General features: G+C 58.3%; 1 protein-coding gene across 6 annotated transcripts in view; it reads left to right on the top strand.

Moving 5' to 3' along the window:
• Positions 1 to 20,611, top strand: part of RIPOR2 (RHO family interacting cell polarization regulator 2) — a 114,575-nt gene that overhangs the window by 52,802 nt on the left and 41,162 nt on the right. Inside the window, exon 1 of one of the 6 annotated variants that reach the window (XM_037051391.1) lies at positions 2,460 to 2,648. The exons of the other annotated variants lie outside the window; for them this stretch is intronic. The gene's annotated coding sequence lies outside the window, so the exon portion shown is untranslated. Of the gene's footprint in view, positions 1 to 2,459; positions 2,649 to 20,611 lie in introns of those variants that run through there. 6 annotated transcript variants of the gene reach the window in all.

Raw genomic sequence — 20,611 nt, 5'->3', positions numbered from 1 at the left:
CCAAAATGAGCTCTGCGGGCCCCCGAGGCTTCCCAGGACCCTCTCAGGGGGTCCCCGAGATCCTCGATGATTTGTTAAAGATATCAAAGGGTTTCATCTAGCTTGAGTTATATAGAACCTCAAACGTGTAAAATATGACATGGCCAGTCTAGAGTATGTTATTGTGCCGTGGGTCTTGACCAGAAATCGAGGGCTGCTTGGCTAGATTGCACCATTGCAGAAAACGGCCTCTGCGTGCAATTCAACAATAATGCATGAGAACCCAACCGTAGGTTTCTGGATGTGGGGCGGGGGGGGGGGGTGGCATTTTCTGAACATGTTGCTGACGATCTTCTAGCCACACAGCCCCCGGGTCCCTGGGTGGGGAGGCTGGAGGTGGGGTGGAGTTGGGGGCTCCAGGTTGGGGCAAAGCGAGTGACATCATCCCCCTTCCCCCCGGGTGTTGGCCACGGGAGCCTTGCATTGTGCGAGCAGATAAGCGAGCAGCCTGCCCGAGAGGGCCACTCCCCGGAGGGCCTTATCTTCAGTGCCAGACTCCGGCCGAGGGACGGGGGCCTGCTCCACCCCCCAGCTCAGGGCCATGAGCGAGGCCCAGCCGACCCCAGTGAGTAGGACGTTTCCTTCCAGAGACGCAGCTCTGCCGCCTGAGAACGCTCTCTCGAGGAAAAGGTGGCGGAGCCCTCTGGGGCGTTGGGCAGTTCTCGTAGATGTCTTGTCAGTATTACTGTCCCCTGCACTCGCCGTCATGGGGGCCGCCATACTGAAGTGACACTAAGCACCACTCCTGGTGTCGGGGAGCTGATAACGAATGAGAGAAAGGCATCGAATAGCTGGGGCAGAGGAAGGGGTGGGTGGGAGGGCGTCTGTGTTCTGGGGACACGGGACTTGCAGGCGACGTGAAAGAGAGGCTGTGCGAACAGGGCTCCCCAGGCCCGCGTGTTCTCAGAGGCCAATGTCAGAGGTGGCGCGAAGCTACGGAAGTTCTTGGCAGGGACCCTCCAGGCCCCAAAAGGGGCCTGAGCGCCGAGGCGGAAGCAGGAACTGGCAAATGTGGGAGTCAGAAGGAAGCTGGGCGATCACATTGTCCAAACCGTCCTGGGACAGGGGAGGACGGTCGTGCCCGGGTCGTGCCCGGGATTTCTACCGGCAGAACCCGAACAGAACGCAGGTGTCTCAGTGCCAAGTCAGTCCCCTCCCGACAGTTCCCGCACACCAAACACCACAGGACAAGCTCGGGGCTGGCACGGCACAGGCTCCGAGAGCCACAGCGGAGTGCCGGGGCCCCTGGATCTCACACTCCTTCCAGGGGCCGTTCTTATGCCCTTCATTAATCAGAACGCCAGAGAGATAGAGGGAGCTGGGTCAGCGCACCAATGGAGAATGACCCAGGGCACCTGCTCTGAGAGAGAATGACAGCGTGTTGACACAGGAGCTGCCATCTGTACATGGGGTCGTTTTTTAACTCACACTGATGTATGGGAAGTGGGGGGGGGCAGGTCACTCAGGTTAAACTGTCTCCTTTGGACCGACCAGTTCTCTCCTTGGAAGGAGTGTCTCCACGGCGTGTCTCCACGGCGACTTGGGCTGTCCATCAGAGGAAGGGCAGAGGGAGGGGGCTGTCCAGCTGGGGTGAAGGGCCCAGAGGCCGCCCCTCCAGGGCGAAGGCACAGACAGGGGACGGTTCTGGGAGCACGGTGCCTTGCTGTTGAATCCTTCTGTGGGTGGTGACAGGTTGACTGGCCCCAGAGGTGTGTGTGTGCAGCTCACGTTCCAGGCAGGGGGACGCATCTTCTGGTCATCCCTGGAGGTGGGTGTTTTCCATGTTGACATCCTCAGAGGGTCCCTTTTAGTCACTGATTCTTACTAATTCCCTTCCAAAGTGAATGAATCCCCAGCTGGGGGATGGGGTGCGCTTGCAGAGTGTCCTATTTAACAGGTTCTAAATGCACAATGTATTCTGCGGGGTGGCTTCGCAGACAGGGAAACTGAGGCTCTGTAAGACCTTGTTTCCGGGTCTTAGATATGGGCCCCAAGTGCCTTGCTCTCCAAAAAACTCTTCCCATGGAGTGTTCCTGGGTGTCGGCGGGGCCCTGGCTTTGCTATAGGAAGCTCCCTGTGCGGCTCACACCTGTAGGTCAGAAAGCAACTGTCGGTGCCCATCAGGACTAGACCTCTCGGACACACCCATCTACACACGCGCGCTGTTTCCTCCCACCGCCTCCGTTCCAGACCCCAGGTCGCTGGAGGGCCTGTCCCTGTGGGCGGGCCCCTTTGCTCTCCCTCCGGGCACTGGCCTGGGCGCGGGTTTGCCCGCCGAGACCCTGGCGCGGCCTCGGAGCGGGAGGCGCTCAGGCGGCGGGCTGCTGTCTCCGCGACTCGCCCGCGGGTGGCGCCGCTGCCCGCGCGCGCCCGGTGCTCCGGCCCCGCGCGCGCTCCCGCCCCTGCGCGCGGCTCTGTGCTCCGCCGCCAGCCGCTCACCTCCACGGAGCTGCGGACCCTGCGTGGGGACCGGCCGCTCCCGCTGTCCCTGTGCCCAAGGGCGAGCTCGAGCCACCTGCCGAGCCGCTGGGACCGAGGTGCCACCACGGCACTGACACGCCGGAGCCTCCCCGCGCGTCCCTGTCATGACAAGGGGCCGTCTTCTCTAGGTACGTGCCCAGTTCTCCGCGCTCCTCGCTGCTCGGGTTTTGCTCACACCCCCAGGGGTCTGCTAGGCGGGCTGTCGTTCGACCGCCAGGGACCCGGGTCCCGGATCCTGGGTCGCGCGCTGAGGGCTCCGTGTGCGACCCCTCCCGAGGGACGCGGCGTTGCTGACGGAAAGGGGCGCACAGACAGAACTGAGGGGCCGGGGGCAGTGCCCGAGTTGGGGACGCACAGGCCCCTCCATCCGTGTCGTGGGAATGAGGCGCAGGCGTCCTGGGAGCCTGGCTCAGGTCGGGGGTCGCGGGCTCCCAGGGGTCACGTGTCCCCTGGCTGCCGGCCCGAGCTTGGCCGTGGACTTGCCCCTTCCTCGCGGGTCTGGATCTCCAAGTGGTGGGGGTGGGGGTGGGCAAGAATTGGGAGGAGGGGCGAGGAGAATGTCAACCAGCTGGAAAGGTGGGGGAGGGGTGATGCACCCGAGGCCAGCGTTTCTGGGCTGGAGAGGGGTCTGAAGGGGGGAAGCCTGCAACTGTCACCTGGAGACCACACCTCCTCTCTGTCCTGGGGGTGGGGGCGCCTCGTTTTAAAGGGAGCTTGCCACACGGGAGCCATGCTGGTGTGAGGGTGGCAGAGAGCCCTTGCGGGTCCTGGGTGCAAAGAGGAGGTGACAGCTATCTCCAGAGCAGGGGCCCCACCGCTGACAACCTAGAGACCAGGCTGATTTTGGGGGGCGGGGGGTGCAGAGGGGAGACTGGCAGCCCAGGTCTTAACCTGGGGATCCGCTGGCATGCACGCGTCGCTTCAGAGGCCAAGTGGAAGTGTGCGCCCCCTGTCTCGGGAACGGTTGTGCAGCTCACCTCCACCCACGTGGCTGAAGTTTGGGACCCACTCGTCCTGGCTCCCATTCCCGAAGACTGTGCTTGGCCTGTATGGGGCGGGGCCTCTGGTGTGACCATTCACCCCTTGGCTGGCCGACGGACACCCAGCCATTTCTGCCCTTCTCCCCATCAGGTGGATCTCGCTCCGAGGCTTCCTTCCCTCCTGCCCTTGCCCGCCACCACAGCCCAGTGTTCCTACTCGCTGAGCCCCCCTGAGGCTCCGCCTCTCCAGCCCTTCTGGACCGGCCTGAGTTCCCCGGTAACACCCACACCCACCCCTTTGTGTCCCCGTCCCTGGGTGTTCCAGCCGCCCCGCAGCCAGGGGGTGTCAGGAGGGACTCGCTAAGCACCGGTGGCATCGTGCTCGGCTCTCTGATGGCTAACTAGGGAGCCGCCGGGAGCTGTGCCCCTCTGCAGGAGCAAATTGCAGGGGGTGCCCACCCAGGGTAACAGCTGCCAGAGGAAATGCTGCCCCTGCCCCCACTTCCTCCCAGCCCAGCCGTGAGGGGAGGGGAGGGCCGCCCGCTGGCCCAGCAGCACCCCTCCGGTCAGATCCTGCCAAGTCCTGGCTTTCCCCCAGGAAGGCCATGCGTTTGTCTGTCCTGCAGTCTCCTGCTCCCAGAACTCCGAAACCCTCAACACTGGGTGCCGCCCCCTGAAACCCTGCTGAGCCTACATGTTGCTTTTCTCCGAAGACCCCAGTGGGTGCTGCTTCCTCTCCCTCAGACGCCCCCACGTGAGTTTTAGCTTTGGACGGTTTCTCTTCTGCGCACATATAAAGAAGTAGCAAGCCGGAGTGGGGAAGACTGAAGGCGTGCAGCGGGGACCCGCACAGAACTGTGACCACTGGGACACAGATGGCAGGCAGGGCTGCCCTTCCTTCGGTCGCCCACAAAGTGCAATGCTTTCCAGCAGGGGTCACCTGCAGCAGCCAAGGAGCCGGAAGGAGAGAGGATTTATATCTGCCGAGGTTGATAATTAAACTCACATCAAAATTCCAGTCTTGAGCGGAGCTGTGAAATCCATCAGCACGGGGCCTGGCCGTGCGTCTGAGGTCACTTGAGTGGGAACCGTCCCAAGTACGGTGAAAGCCAACGGCCCGGAAGCGACACCCACCACACGCCCACTTCCCAGTGTCACCGAGTCTCGCCTTCTATTCTGGTTTAATTCGCGATTATTGGCTCGATGCTGGGCGTCCACAGACAAAGGCTGCTGTGGAGGGTGAGCCATGGAGCTGGAACATTTCGTGCTAAACCGTGGGGTCGGGAAACCAGCAGCCCCTCAGGGTGAAGAGTTTGCAAACCAGCGTTTTATTTCACTGTTCATTGCACTCACCGGGTTGGAGGGGGAAACAATAAAAAGCTGTTTGTTTTCATTCTGAAAAGAAGCCGGAAGTCTAAAAGCAGAGTCTCGCTCCTCTGGGGAGGCAGTAGCGGTGGAAGTGAAAGTCTGCTGGGAGCACGGGGTGCACGCTCAGGGCAACGGGGGCTCCACGCTCCGCCGGGGCAGCCCCTGCCGGCAGCAGGCTCCTCACCGAGGTGGCTTCGCGCCGCCGGCTGAGCTCCTTGCACGGGAGGAGATAGACAGCTTGTGTTTATGGCCATTCAACCGGAAAAGAATACAGCCCAGAAGAGAGAAGGAAGCCTGGGAATTGGGGCTGGGGGTCGGGGAGGAGGGACAGAGAGGCCGGCAGCTCCTGACCAGCCTCCTGGAGGCAAACCGAGACTCGAGCCCCGTGTCACAGAGCAGCTGTCAGGGGGACACCTACAGTGGGGCCACTGGGGAGATCCATTCGCAAAGGAGACGCTCAGGAGTGAGTCGCTCTGCCTTCTCTCCACTCTCGAGACCACGTCCTCAGAGGCCGCTTCTCGGCCCATTCCTCCGGAAATGAAGTCCTGCCCCTTGTGTGCATGGAAGCCTGGGAGCCACATGGAGGGAGCCAGAGCGCCCGGCATGCTTATCTTGAACGAACTGCTGCCCAAACCCCCACAGGCCTTCCCCTCCGGGCTGACGGCCAAGGATGCGGGGTCACAGCACACTCATCCCACGCGGGTTGGAAATAAGCCCTAAAAATAGTAGATGTTTTTATCAGATGTTTTCCTCAGGCTGTCTAGAAACGGTCATTCTGCGCACGGCCCGATGCAGGCTGCCCACCCTCTGAGGAGGCCCTGGACGCCACCTCCGTTTTCCTTGCTGTGCATGCTTTCTGTTTTCTAATTAACTAATGAGTTGTTTTTAGAGACGGGGCAAAGGGGGGAGGAAGGGAAGGATGGAAACATCAACCAGTTGCCTCTCAGGGACACTCTGACTGAGGACTGAACCCATAACCCAGGCCTGTGCCCTGATGGGGAATCGAACCAGCGACCTTTCGCTTTGCGGGACAATGCCCAACCCACTGAGCCACACCAGTCAGGGCTATCAAGCATCCTTTACCGTGACTCTGTGTGGAGGAGATGAGTATTTTCACACATTCATTACGCGAATCACAAAGAAAACTAAATTTTTTCAGCAGCAAAAGCTAACCAGGTGTGATATTCCTGTATTATATTCCCTGAAAGCAGAACAAGCCCCCCCGCCCGACTGAGTGGAGGGGGGTCAAAGGAAACATTTTCTACACTGGTTAGCACCCTAAAATACAGGGTCCGGCACCAATAACACTCCTCTTTTACTACAAACTCTTTATTACGAAATCAGAAGCATGGCATTCTGTAACATACACTGTACCACGTTCCAGGTGAAATGTTCAAATTAAAACTACACATTGTCACACCCGTATTGTGACCCTCCCAACCCCATTCACACAGGCCCTACTTCTGCCGGACCCTGACTGATTCACAGACTGATTAAGAGCGGTTTTTATGCCCTGGCTGGTGTAGTTCAGTGGATTGAGCGCGAGCCTGTGAAGCAAAGCGTTGCTGGTTCGATTCCCAGTCAGGGCACATGCCTGGGTTGCAGGCCAGTTCCCAGCAGGGGACGCACGAGAGGCAACCCTACATTGATATTTCTCTCCCTCTCTCCTTCCCTTCCCCTCTAAAGATAAATAGATAAAAAAAATGTTTAAAGAGCCATTTTTATTTCTGAGGTGAACTGGAGGTCTAAGGCGGCGACGTAATCTAGGGGAACACTAATTTTTGTTTCAACCGAAGCACGCGTTTCCTGCGCAGCCATTCCGGGGTCTAGCTGGTTAGAGTTTTCACTCCACGGAGAAGTATAAGATGCCGCTGGCACCGCCTGGGGCGTGTGCGGCCTGTGAGGAGGGCGGGAGGGGCCCTGTGCTGGGCGCGCGCCTGGCTCACCGGCACAGTCTCCGGCGGCAGCGTGATTATTAATAGCGCCCGCTTCACCCCGAAGTGTTCCCGTTTCGGTGATGAATTAGACACACCGTCACCCTAGAAACCGGGGCCAGAGGAGGTCAGAGGAACAGGCTGTGCACGGGGTTGTGGAAGGTTTCGCTCGCAGGCCTGTTGTGAGGTTGCGGGTGGGATGGAAGGCAGAGGGGAGGCCCGGGGCTCGGCGCCACCGGGCAGGTCCCAGGCACCATCAACTCCTCCCGAGCAGCCCGTGACCTGGATTTCAGATCCACACTGGAGGTAGGAAAGTTCTGGACGGTGAGGACGGACAGCAGGACCAGTTGGGAAGTCGGGCGGTGGATGACGGTGATGGTGGTGGTAGACTGTGGCCGGTGGTGGCCACACCAGGAGCAGCCTGTGTGCCGTGAAACATGCCTCCTACCTCTGGCTTGTCTGTGCTGCTGGTCTTTGGGGTTTAATGCCATTGGCCTTCACCTCGAGCGCCGGAGGCGATCGCTTCCTTCCTGAGCCAATTGTGCCAGGAGGGACTAAGGAACAATGATGCCATGCTCAGGCCTGTCCCCTCGGTCCCTGTCCTCTAGGAGGACTTGAGGAAGGGAGGCAAGGACATGGTGAGGCGCCTTGCACCTACAAAACCAACACAGGTGATACAGAGGGCAGGAGCTTTTCTCCTCCGAAGGGGACAAATAGACTCTCGGCGACAGTTTCCTGGAGCCGGCGCTTCTCCCCGGAGGTCCTTCGGAGCAGAACACCCACATCCCCACTCCGTGCCATGTGGGGAGCCAGGAGCGGCCCTGGCCTTTGCCGAGACAGCCCACAGGCTAGCTGCTGGGACACAGTAGTTGCCCCGCTGCTATGCAGGCTTCAAGGGGAACCGCGCTAAGGGAGGACTTCGGGACAACGGCCCCACGGTGGCCCCTGAATGGCAAGGCTGTACTTGCCGTTTGTAAGGTTACCGGTAGCGTTTCAGTGACCCCCACCTCCCCGGGGCTCTCACCCTAACGGAGCGCTGTCTCAGCGGTGCTCCGTCCTCAGAGACAAGTGGAGGCTGGGAAGGGAGGGAAGGACCCGCGTGGGGACGGCCCTGAGAAGGCCCTCGGGGCTCCGCAGAGACGTCCCCCGGGGCTTCCGGAAGGGTTGGCCGGAGGGCCGGGCAAACAGGCCAAGGCTGCGCTCTGCAGACCACGCTGACAGTCTCGGTGGAACTGGGCCACGAACAGCCACTGACTGACAATCGAGAGCCTCCCGGCTCCACAGCGAGGCTGCCACTGTCAAGGTCGGGAAACAGCCAGCCGGGAGCCACCCCAGAAAGCCAGGCAGTCCAAGGAGACGGCTGCCACGGCCACGTCGGAAGGTACAGAAGCACGGCACGGTGTCACCCAGCCCCCAGCGACGCCCCCCTCCGAGCCCCAGAACCTGGGAGCGTTGCCTTGCCTTTGCAGGTGGGGCGAAGTCAAGCTCCTTGAGATTATTTGCCTGCATTCCGAAGGTGGGCACAGCCTAGTCATATCAGCCCTTCAAGCGGAGAACGGTCCCAGCTGCGGTCCCCAGCCGGTGGAAGAGGGGTCAGACTGCCACAACATCGCTGGCTTTGAAGAGGGGGCAGGGGCCCCCACAGAAGGAAGGAAGCGGCCTCCAGAAGAGAGGAAAGGCGAGGGGGGGGCCTGCAGGAGGGAACGCAGCCCCGTGGACGCCGCCGTCTCAGCCAGTGGGACCAGGGTCAGACTTCTGACCCTTCCTCCCTGCAAAGTGACAGACGGGCGCGTCCCAGCCGATAAACAAGTAGCGGTTTGTTGCCTCCCGGTCACTCTGCCTTCGTATCCTGTGCGCGGGGCCCTGGTGGAGACCCTCGCACACGGGGTTCTGGGTCGTGGGGCCTTCAGCTCCCGGGCCTCGTGCGGGTGTGGTAGGCACGTGCGTCACGTGACACACATGCAGCCACGTGGCATGCACGCGGTGCAGCTGCCCCGGGAGGTCACGGGCGCCTGGGAACCACAGGCGGGTGTGGACCGCATGCCCGTCTCTCCTGCCCTGAGGGATGGCAGCGTGTGGGGGGACAGAAGTGGATGCCTGAGATGTTTGGGGCATTGAACAAATGTTCTTAGATCATTAATGGGAGGGGCGCAGAGGGGAAGGGGTCAGCATAGTTGGGAAACGAGGTTTTGCTCCGCCCCCTCAAAACTGTGACTGGCCAGTAGAGAATGGGACTCTCACGGATTCTCCCTGCTGCCTGGGACTGTCGCCCCGGAGGCCACCAGCTGTCATGGAAGGGGCTGGCCATCCCCAGGCCACGGCCAGGCCCAAACCGCCAAGCCCACGGAGAGGCCAAGCTGACCAGAGGCCACGAGGGGGCCGGCCAGGCGCCACTCATCCAGACCCTGCAGCCCCTGCCCAACCACCTCTGCCCACAGAATCGGCCGAGGCCTTCCCGGGGCCGCACCCCTTCGCTGTTTGAGCCACCCCCGTCTGGGTGGTTTCTCGCCCCAAAGCAAAGAGCAGGGCTGGCCCGCACAGTCAGAGGCAGAAAAACGGTCACATCCAGCCACCGTCCTGGGCTGTTCCTTTCGAAGTGCTCTGGGTGAGGCAAAGAGCAGACGGCCTCCAGCGGCAGAACAGCCGAATGCGAAGCCCATTTTCTCCAGCTATTTCCCCCTGTATTTACCCCGTTGTTGGCCTGAGAAACCCCTTCTTTATGGATCTTGGAGTTCAATTCTCACACACGTGGGCTTGTGTGTTGGGGGAGGAAGAGGAGTTGGTAGCTCTGAGGAGTTTCGGGCGCGGTACCTGGTGTGAACAGGCCCGAGTCAGGCCAGCTCCCTTCCAAGGGGGCCGCCTCTGAGGCAGACACCTTGCAGGCCTGGACTGTGGAGGTGGCCTCAAATCGGGGACCCTCGTAGGAGACGGAGAGAGAGAGGCCCAGGGCCCAGGCCCAGGCACCATGACCTGGCCCTGAGACAAAGGTGCCCGAGGCCGTCCCTTGGCCCCAGGAGGCTGACTTTTCCTACACTTCCTGCACATGCCTCCTTCCCTGATGCTCAGGTTCACTCTTGGTTCCTGAGGTTCAAGTTCAAATACGTTAGTCTGAGTGATAATGCCTTCTGTGTCTGCAGACTGGTGCAGTTTCCAACAGCTTCCACATCCACCGTGCCACGTAAGTCACAGAACAGCCCTGTGGGCAAGGCAGGACCCGCATGCAGGTCCCGGGCCTCCCCAGGCAGGGAACAAGCCCCAGGGAGAGCCGGCCTGTCCAAGGTCATGGGTGAGAGCTGTGAGAGCACAGCGAGGAGCGTCCTCCCCCGACCTGTCCTCCGCCCCAGGTAGTCTCTCACACAGCCGGAGAGCACCGAGTCTGCCTGCCCACTCCCGCCCGTCCCCGAAAAGGGGCCTGTTCAAAGCCAAGGTCATTGGGAGCCTGCAGTCTGTCTGTTTGCTGCTGTTATGGACTGACCCTCGCTCTCGGGTGGACAGTGCCCGTTGCTAGCGGAAACCCGACGTGGTGGTGACGTGTGGAAGGTCAGGAGCGGCTTCCTGCTCCGGCTCCCACGACGTCCCAGAAAAAGCTCGCCCTTTGTCCTGATGGTCTCCGGCCTAAATTAGGAGGGAAGGGCACGTGGTGTTTCTTTTTCGAGCGTTGTTTTGGAGGTTTTTTTTAGACTGGGTTTTGAAGTGTGTTTTTTCACATTAAGATTTTGTGTGGCTCCCGGACAGCTGCAAAACGACCGGGCCCCACGGAGGGGGAGGGAGGCAGAGCAAGGGGAGGCCAAGTGGCCAGGCTGCTCGGCGGGTCTGCGTCTCTGCAGAGACGGCCACGGGTGCGGGAGGCGCCACGGCGAGGGCCGGTGTCGTCTCCCACTCAGGGTGCCTGCCTCGCTCCTCCCCGTCTCGCTGGGGGACACCGGCCCAGCTAGACCTGCACACGGATTCCGCATTGGCCCCAAGGACTGTCCCTGCATCCTGCGTCAGCTCCATTTAACTAAGTCACGCGGTTCTGACACGGGTCCCAAGGCCAGGCCTTCCTGGGCACACGGGCGTCGGGAGCCGTTGCAGTTTTCAAATGGCAAATCTGCGTTACGGATGTGTGTACATGTATGTACATGCACAGATGTGCGGTACATGTATGTATATGCACATGTATGGATGTATGTGTGCATAAGTACATGTACGGGTTGCACACATGGATGTGTGGGTGTGTGCGCATGTGTGGGTGTGTGTGCGCGGATGTGTAAGGCACACATGTATGTGTGTGTGTGGTGTGTTTACACGTGCAGGTATGTGTGCATGTATGTATGTGTGCGCACTGGCATGTGTGTGCGTGTGCAGACATGTAATGTATGTACGCGTATGCCACACACCGTGTTGACGCGACGTTCCTCTCACGTGGGGGGCGGTGCCGATCTAAACGAAGACTTTCCCTAGACTAGTAACCGCCATCCCTAGTAGCACCTCCGGGTGCCGGGCACCTGTGAATGCACTGAGTCCTCCTCATGACCCGGGACGGTTTCTGTTCTCATCTCCAAGTTACAGACGAGGGAAGAGAATTTACAGGGACAGAGCTCCGCCATAAACTCAGGCTGTGGCCGCAAACGCACAAGTGCCCCAAAGTCAGAGCTCCCACTGTGGCTGCCGGGGCGGCGTGCCCCCCGAGCCTGACTTGTCCTGTGTAGCTGACCTGGCAGCGGGTCAGCTGACCCTCGGTAAGCACCAGCTGACCCTCGGTGCCCAGACTGGCCACGCAGCTTTGTGCTCAGTTTGTCGTTGACATCAGGGCACGGATGGGACTCTTCAGGACTCTGGTTTTCTCCGAGGGGTCTCATATGCCGCCCAGCCAGAAGGAAGGGCCGTCACTCCAGCCAAGTCAGCGCTGCACCTGCAAAGGTGCCCTGGGAGGCTTCTGACAGGGGATGCCATGGAGGGGGCCAGCCCCCTCCTCTCTCCCGCAAAGGGCCGTCTCCCTCACGATGTCTCTGAGATCCCATCAACCCCAGGAAAAGGGAGGAAAGTGGAGAAAAAGCAAACGAGAGAAATAGGGGACCATCGCTTGCCTTTCGTAAGCCCAGTGTCTAATCCATCCCCACGAGTCATGTACCCCTTGGTCGATTTTATCTTCATTGCGCAAAGTAGGAAGACAAGGTCCCTGTTGGCTCGTGCAGGCGTGGTCCCCGCGGAGGGCACTGTGCGGGGCGCTGGCCCGCCTGGCTAATCCACGCACTCCCCCGCCCCCTTCATCGGGACGCCCGAGAGCCCTACCGGCGTCGGCAGCATTGCCTTGATTTGTCCAATGGAAACACTCTTTTCCTCAGATTTACATCACACACAGAGTTCTCAGATTTGGAGCAGCAAGCTTTACATGTCATTTCCAGAACAATCGCTCTGATTCGCCGACTTGAATCCCGTTTGGTCGTTCCCAGAAGAGCCCAGATCTGAAATCCGTGTAAGAGAAATTACCTTCCCGGGCTGGGCCTGCCAGAGCTCATTTTTTTACGGGGACAGTTCCGAGGGGACGACGAGCATCTCCTTTGTCGGGGTCGATGGGGGGTGACAGTGACAGTCACCAGTCGCCAGGTCAACCCTGAACCGCTGTGGTCCGGCGGCTCCCGAAACCCAAACTAGAGCAAGTGCTACAGCCGGAAAGAATGCCAGGCACCGCGTGGGCATGGACCAGAGTGTCCTCGCGACTCTTGTCAAGCAGGGGACAGCCGCTTGGGCTTCTCCACACCCACGTGGTAGCTGGGAGAAGAGTGAGACTGGGTGGACGTTTACTAAGAAGATCACACTCTGTGGCTTCTTGGGTTTTGAGACAGGCCTCGATAATGTACGATTGAAAAACGAGAATAAGGCCCTGGCCGGTGCGGCTCAGCTGGTTGGAGCGTCGTCGGTAACCGAGAGGCGGTGGGTTCGATCCTTGGTCAGGGCGCTACAGGAGGCACCCGATTGATGTCTCTCTCTTACACTGACGTCTCTCTCTCTCTGCCCTCTCTCTGTAAAAGTGATTTTTAAATGTCCCGGGGTGAGGATACACACATTTTTTAAATGAGAACAAATGTGAAAAGGAAGAGCTGGGGAAGTCAGTATTTTTGACTTGAAAGACTTGTGTTCACGCTACGGCTGAGCAGCATGTTCGCGCTGAGCTTCCTGGCAGCCCGGCAGAAAGGGGCACACAGTAGGTTATCACTCATAGTCGGTTATTGCTCTTGGAAAGATGGACGCACACGTCTCCCCGGAAAGAAAGACGGCCATCTCTGGGAAGGCAAGTCCCCCTAGGAATACATTGTGTAGGAAATGCCTCACAGGGAAGCTTACACGGAGAAGGCCCCATCGAGCTCCTTAAACCCGACTTTGCCCAGCAGAGTCACATGCCACCCTCAGATCTGGCTTCAGTGTGAGCGGGGAGCCCAGCCCCCCACCCCTCACAAGGGGCCCAGCCCAGCCCACCCAGCTGCAGCTTCCTGACAATCTTGTAACCAGACCAGCTGCAATGTATCACCTGAGATTTTAGCCTCCAGCCAGACCAGTTGAATTCGCGAAATAAAGCAGAGCGTAGAAACACACACCTCTTCTTGTTTAAGGCCACTGTCTTTTCCTTCTTGGCCTTGGCAGCGATGACGATGACGATGATGATGGCGATGATGACGGCGATGATGACGGTCACCAGTTTTACTGAGCACATATTTTGTGCCTGGCTGCGCTACGCAGGCCTCATGTCCCAGTAACTCTTAGATGTAAATGGTACGAGCCCATTTCACAGAAGAGGAAACTGAGCAGAGTTTGGTACCACTCGTGTGTCTGCGGACCGATGGTCCGACCACGCGCCACACACCGCGGCCTGTCCGTGTGCGCACGAGTGCGTGTGAGCTTCTGTGCCGGCTGCGTCCTCTCCTCACTCGCTGCTGCCTCTGCCTTGTACAGAGACGCTGTGACAACCTCTGAGACCCTCTGTTAACCACAGCCCAGATGGCACAAAATTGTCCCAAGAAACATGGGCGTGTACAGGTGTGAAATATTCTCTCACCAACTGAGACCCTCGGTCTCTCTTACACTGTTTGCTTGGACTCTGGCATAACTGGGGGATCAGACGCTGTCCTGGTATCAGCTGTGGCACGCAGACCCAGAGGGCGGCTGACAGGTGGAGGTGCAGTGACTGTGTCCAGCCACCTGTCCCTGCCGGGGCCCCGTCTCTCGTCACCCTGAATGTGCTGGTGGAACAGATGGAGCGCATCTGCTCCCGGGCCTGGGACCCTGCGCGGCTGACCGGAAACAAGACGCCTGTCCTGCCCAGGGATATATTTTGGGGGCAGAAAAAACAATTCTATCCCTCCGAGGGATCAAAATACATTCTACTGTGAATTCGTATCATTTTTGAAAGATGAGGCCTCGTTCCCATTCCTTACCCTGCGCGTCTGCTTGCTTGCACGCGGCCCCCATGGTCGGCGTTCTCGGCACATGCAGCACCACTGGCTCACGCGACACTGTTAGAGACACAGAGAGCGTGAATGGTGGCTTCTGAAAACGGGGACGTTAGGAGCGGCCAACTGCCTGGAGGGGGGTTGCTGAACAGCCAACAGACCCGGCCACAGAAAGCCAACCCTTAAAAATGCCTGCTTCGTGGGAATGCGTCCTTGGGCCCTGCGCTGTATTAGGTAGGAAAATCAACCATCTTTCACAGCCACCCACCCCCGGGGGTTATCACAGTCACTGTAATTGAAGACGAGATCGGTGTATTAACTGGACCGTCCAGAGACGAGAGGAGGCACAGTCCTTAGACACCAGTGTCCTGGCGCGGCGACCGCCTCTGATGCCGTCCACCTGCGGGCAGGGATGGTCGTCTACAGACCTGACTAAACTGGAAGTGACTGGGCTGGACAGGGCGCCCTCGTTCCTGTAATGATAAAAATAGCGGGCAAGCACTCACTGTTCAAGCACGTTCATTAACCCACTTGGTTTCCGAGACAGCCAGCACAGGCCTTTCACCCTCCCACCGCACAGAGGAGGGCGCCAGAGTCTGGAGCAGCGGGCCAGGCCCCACCGTGAAGCGGCACTGCCGGACCCCAGACCTCGGCGGGCTGGAGTCGGCCTTCCCGGCACCGGGTCGGAAACAGAAGGACAGAGCTCCCCTCAGTCCCTTTAAATCCGGAGATTCCCAGAACCCTCTCCCCTCACCCCAGCCTTTTTTTTTTTACGTTAAACAAGAGGTTCAATGTCATCCTGCTTTTCTGGTAAAGGCTTGTGATGTCTTTTTCGGGTATTTTTTGGACTCAGACAGCCGGAGAACATTAATGACTCGACTCTGTACCGTAATGACACGGGGAAAGAACGGGAGGCAGACGTGATGGGCGGCTGCTGTCACACAACCAAAAAGAGCTCAGCAGGTGGGACTCACACGGGCACCTCCCGGATGCGGCCATGAGAACCAGCCGTGAACCCTCTGTCTCCGTGGGGGCAGCTTAATTGGCTAGATCACCCCGGGGAGCGTGTGCCAGCCTCGGAAGCCGCTGGGCTCCGGAGCTGCCGGTGTCCCGTGGCGGATGGGCTCAGGTCCTGCTCTGTGGGAGCCCCCCTGACTTCATGCCACCTGGTCAGGAGACTGAGTACAGCCCTGGCTGGGTGGCACGGTGGGTTGGAGCATTGTCCCGTACACCCAGTGGTCCGGGGTTCAACTCCCAGTCCGGGCACAAGCCTGGGATGCGGTTCCGTCCCCGGCTGGGAGGCAGCTGATGGTGTTTGTCTTTCACATTGATGTTTTCTCTCTCTCTTCTCTCTCTAAAATCAATAAACACATCCTTGGGTGCGGATTAAAATTGGGAGAGAGAGAGTGAAGACATAAGGTCCCGAAGGAAGATGGGGTTCGCCAGTGCAACCCCAGAACACAGACTGTGAAAAACAATCGCATCTTCCCACATGAATCGTCAAGCTTCCCTCCCCTGAATGAGCCCTCGCTGCTTTTTCGGGTGGAAAAGAGCCAGTGAGGGGCCGGAGCAGAGGCGGTGGGGCAGTCACACTGCATGTCTTGCTGAACACAGGCCCCCGAGAGCCCTGGGGATGTGACAACCTCAGTATTGTTTTCAAGTCTGTAAAAAAGGACTGAATGCTAGGCGTTTGAAGTGCTACTTCCAAAAGTGTTGTCATAACAACAGGAATAAAATGACGCATGTTACTCCCGGTAGAAAGGGCTGCCTTAGTTTGGGGTGCACGGTGCGAGCTCCGGGGTGTGAGGGCTTTGCGGGGACCTCCGGCTCAAAGGGAGGCCGAGGCCCTCCGACCACCGTCCAGTGAGTATTTCACTGGATTTCTCGTCGCCGAATTGTCCACCAACCCTCCATTGATCCAGCCTGCTCAGAGAGCCAGAAGTACGTTAACTGACCACACGTAGCATGTACTCATTTCATTTAAGGAGATTTCCTGTCCTTTCTTGGAGATGAAATATGCCCCGTGGCCGAGTCCGCAGTCCACCTGCCCCTCCTGCCCATTAGCGAACTCCGTGTCGGTCCAGGCGCTGGCCCCAGGAACACGCACCTCACATTCTCCCAGAATCCAACTGGAGGATTTCTGTCCAGGATTTCCAAAGATGTAGCTTGGTTCTGATGGAAACAATTAAGAAAGTATGCGAGCTCATCAAAATGGTGATTTCAGTCAAGTCAAATTGCGACAGAGGATGCCGCTGTCCTTCCGATGCTGTTTGGAAGTCAAGAGGCAGCCATCACCATGAACTGGAAGAGAGTCCCCAAGCTCTGGGGACAAGTGGGCTTCAGGCAGGACCACCCGAGGGGGACTGTACCGCCAGCCCTGGGAGCATTCCTTCTGCCCTGAGCGGTTTTTTAACCTGGTGGTCGAAAAATGAGGGTCCGGGGTGGGTGCATGTTTCTCTCAACAGCGTCTGCCAGGCTGCCTATGGGGACGGTGTTCCCAAGAAACTGTTCCCTTTTGGGGACAATTCATGGGTTCCACGGAGGCAGGGGTGTCCCATCTCAGGGTGTCTCTGGGCCACACTGGAAGAAGAAGGGCTGTCTTGGGCCACGTATTAAGTACATTGCAGCACACAGTCACACACAAAAAGTGTCATCATGCGTTCAGTAAATTTACACTTTTGTGCTCAGCGGCATTCACAGCCACCCTGGGCTGCAGGCGGCCCGAGGACCACGGGCTGGACACCCGGTAGGCAAATTTGCATCCAGCTCCCTCGAAGTGCAAACCGGCCTTTCTTTCAAAGCAGGGGGCAGCTGGTTTGCATTGAGTGGAAGTCGACGAGCGTTCTAACGTCGAGTTTTAAAATGAGCTGTGACAACATCAGTCAAAGCCCGCTCAGCTCCTCGTGAGATTTAAGCAAGTTCTGAGGTCTGAATCATCTCCCTTTGAATCACCAGCAGCCCGGCTGCTACTCCCTGCATTTCTTTAATTCGCCAGAATAGAAGAAAAACCGGATTTTCATTTCCCCAGGCCCAATCTCCGTCCCTCGTCTTGCAGCTGCTGCCTCCGGCTGTCCCAGCGAGTGGACGTGCTACGGAGGTTTCTTGTTCACCCCTCGAGTGATTCGGCCAGCCTCTTAAAATAGCTTCCCCGTGCTCTGCTGACCTTTCTTGGAGGGGAAAACAGAGACAAAGCGGAGAGCAGTCATGTCAGGTCGCTTTGATTCCGTGCATTTCTTCACCTGGTTCTGTAACGACGGCATATTCCATCGGACTGATAAAGTCAGACACGGTGACAAAGGACAGGCAAGTCTGAGTGAGCCAGAGAGACCGTCCCGCTTCCTTCTGGGAACAGCCCTGCTGAACTAGGGGCTGCTGTCCTGGCTTTAGTGACAAGAGAAATTGGGGCCCAGGCAGCACCGGTGACTTGGGGGGACCCGCGCCCACCAACGCTGTCCTCTCCTGTGCCACACTAAGGACGAACGAAGCTGGTCCAGGCGGGTGGTGCCCGGCCCCAGGAAGCTGGTGGCGTGGTTAAAGAGACGAGGTGTTCGGGAGAATGATGAGAACGCCAGTGAGCCCCCCGCTCTGTTACGTCCCACCAGAAGCGCCGTTCTGGGGGCGACACGCAAGGTCCCTCTGCAGAGCTGCCCAGAAAATGTTTCCACAACCAGGTGGCTTTGGCATCAAGTGATACAGAAAGGGAGTCCATCCTGCCAATGAAGAAATAAACAAACAAATAAAAGGGTTCAGGCCCTGGCTGGTGTAGCTCAGTGGATTGAGTGCGGGCCTGTGAACTAGAGGATCGCGGTTCGATTCCCAGTCAGGGCACATTCCTGGGTTGCAGGCCAGTTCCCGGAAGGAGACGCACGAGAGGCAACCGTACATTGGTATTTCTCTCCCTCTCTCCGTTCCTTCCCCTCTAAAGATAAATAAGTAAAATCTTTTTTTTAAAGGGGTTCAGGAAAGCGCTCTCTTACGGGACAAAGCACTGAGACCCGAGAGACCATTTTTGCCACCGTCACGGTAGTGATTGATCTACGTGGGCACCACTGGCCGGCACTCCGACTCCAGGGTTGCAGAAACAAGATATTCACGTAGCCTCAGGTACCTCCTGACCAGTTACTTATCGCTTACAAGGGCAAAAATAGTAACTTTCCAGGGAGGGACCGGCCAGCAAGTGACCGAAGCCAGCACAGCCAGCCATGGGACCACGCGACTCCGTGCGTCTCCCAAGGCCACGCCTGGACCAGCGGCCACGTCACTGAGGGGCCACCGCCGCCCCGGGCACGGAGCCCACACCTCCTCTTGAGAAAACAGCGGGCAAATCTGGATGTAGGAACGTCCTAGCAAACAGCTGGTCTGGACTCTGGGAAAAGGCCAAGGACCGTCCCAGGCCAGCAGACACGGGAGACCCCTGAGGCCAGAGGAGAGGCCGGCATGACCTGGACAGGCTCCTGCAGTGGAGCTGGGACCAGCTACGGGATGTTATCGGGACAGTTAGTGAGGGGCGAGGAAGGTCTGCGCGTCAGACGGTAGGTAGTGCTGCACTGGTGTTAAGTCCCCCAGGGGGTCATCGTGCTGAGGGTGTACACGTGGATGCCCACGTTCCAGGAAACACACTCTGACTCTTTAAGAGTAAATTCGCGGCCCTGGCCAGTAGCTCAGTTGGTTAGAGGGTCGTCCGTAGGTGCCAAGGTTGCGGGTTTGATCCCTGGTCTGGGCACATCCAAGAATCAACCGTGAGTGCACAAATAAGTGGAAAAACAAATCAGTGTTTCTCTCTCTCTCTCTGCCCCTTCCTCTCTCTCTTAAAAACCAACTTTTAAGAACGAATACATTTGTATCACATTTGCAAATTGCTCGATGGGGAGGAGCAAACATTTATGAAGGGGAATATGCAAATTGCTCTCAGATGATTCAGGAAATAGCGTGTGGTGTGTGTGTGTGTGTGTGTGTGTACATTTGGGTGACAGTGAGATGTAGCAAGTGTCAGTAAATGGTAAACCTGGGTGAGGGATACGTGAGTTTTTGTGCTTTTCTTGCAACTTTTCTGTAAACTGCAAAAGCAAATATTATTTTTAAAAGTTGACGTGTAAACTGGGCTCCCTAAATACCTGTGTTTTCAGCCCTCACCTGTGTGTAACGTATTCCAGGTGTTCAGTTGTCTACAACGTCACTCTCTTCACAGAGCTGCGCGTCCCTTGCCCCCTGGCTGACACATCCTTTCCTCTCTGTGAGCCCTGCCCGCTGCTCCTCGTGTCCACCCCCCTCTCTTTGGAGAGAGCCCTGTCATGTTAAAGCACTTAAAACGAGCGGTTCACTAATGCTGTGGCAGCCGACGCGCGTCCCCCCCACTCACACGCGCCAGGCCCTCGGCGGTACCGCGGAAGGCCGGGTCTCGGAGAAGCAGCTACGCACAGAGCCAGGCGGGCAGATGGCAGGCAGAGTCCGTGCTCTGCCCGCTGCTTCGCCGTTTTCCTTGGAGCCTGAGAGGTGGGAGCCACCCCACGGTTGTCCCTGTCACTTCTTACATCACCACTGTCTCCCGTCTGCACAGGTACAGTCCTAGGACCCACCCTGACTAAATCACGACAGTGGTTTGAAGCCGAGGGCGGGCTTTGGTTCCCTGCGGCCACGAACGGTCGAGCGTGGAAGTCGGACTTAGTGATTCTGTGTGGACGGATGGAGTTTCGGGAAACGCGGAAAGACAACCAATCAGAGCAGTTTCCAGAGACCCGAAAACGAGCTTCCTCCTTTTCCTTCCAAGCTGGTGGACCTCGGGTCTCCGTAGGGGTCATCCTGGCATTTCCCAAGCGGGCGACCTTTCAGAAACCCTCCGTGGGGTCGGTGGGAAGTCAGGTTTGAAGACGTCCAGGTGGCCCTGCAAGGGGAAGACGGGGTCAGGGCCTAACCTCTGTGGACCCTGACAAAGCGAGTCTGTGGGCGTGGAGAGGGGACCCCGCAGACAGCAACCCGAGGCTCGGCGAGTTCGCGCCTCTCGGGCTCCTCACGGGGAGCGGGGCTGTGCCGAACTGTTCTAGAGACACGTCCACCCGTTCACGGTCCGTGTCCACGGGTAACATGCGTGCATCTACCCTTAGTCAGCAGGCAGCGGCGACGACTGAGCAGCAACATAACGCAGCACATAAAAAAAAGAGCCAATGACTTAAATATACCTCCTTTTTTCAAAGATTAGTCAACGGTTCTGTAATGGGTACCTTGCAACCGTATAATAAGCAGATGCCTATTTTTAGGGTTCTTCTTTAAAAACTGTTTAGCCTAGCAGACTGTTTATATCTGGTCCACGTGCCTCCTTCGGACTGCTGAATTATGCTGCAGCTATGCGCCCAGGGCACAGAGCAGCCCAGACAGGGCGCAC

Source organism: Sturnira hondurensis, unplaced genomic scaffold, assembly GCF_014824575.4.
Source record: "Sturnira hondurensis isolate 20B ecotype Veracruz unplaced genomic scaffold, ASM1482457v3 Scaffold0007217, whole genome shotgun sequence".
Lineage (NCBI taxonomy): Eukaryota > Metazoa > Chordata > Mammalia > Chiroptera > Phyllostomidae > Sturnira > Sturnira hondurensis.
This window is presented reverse-complemented; position numbering and strand designations above follow the sequence as displayed.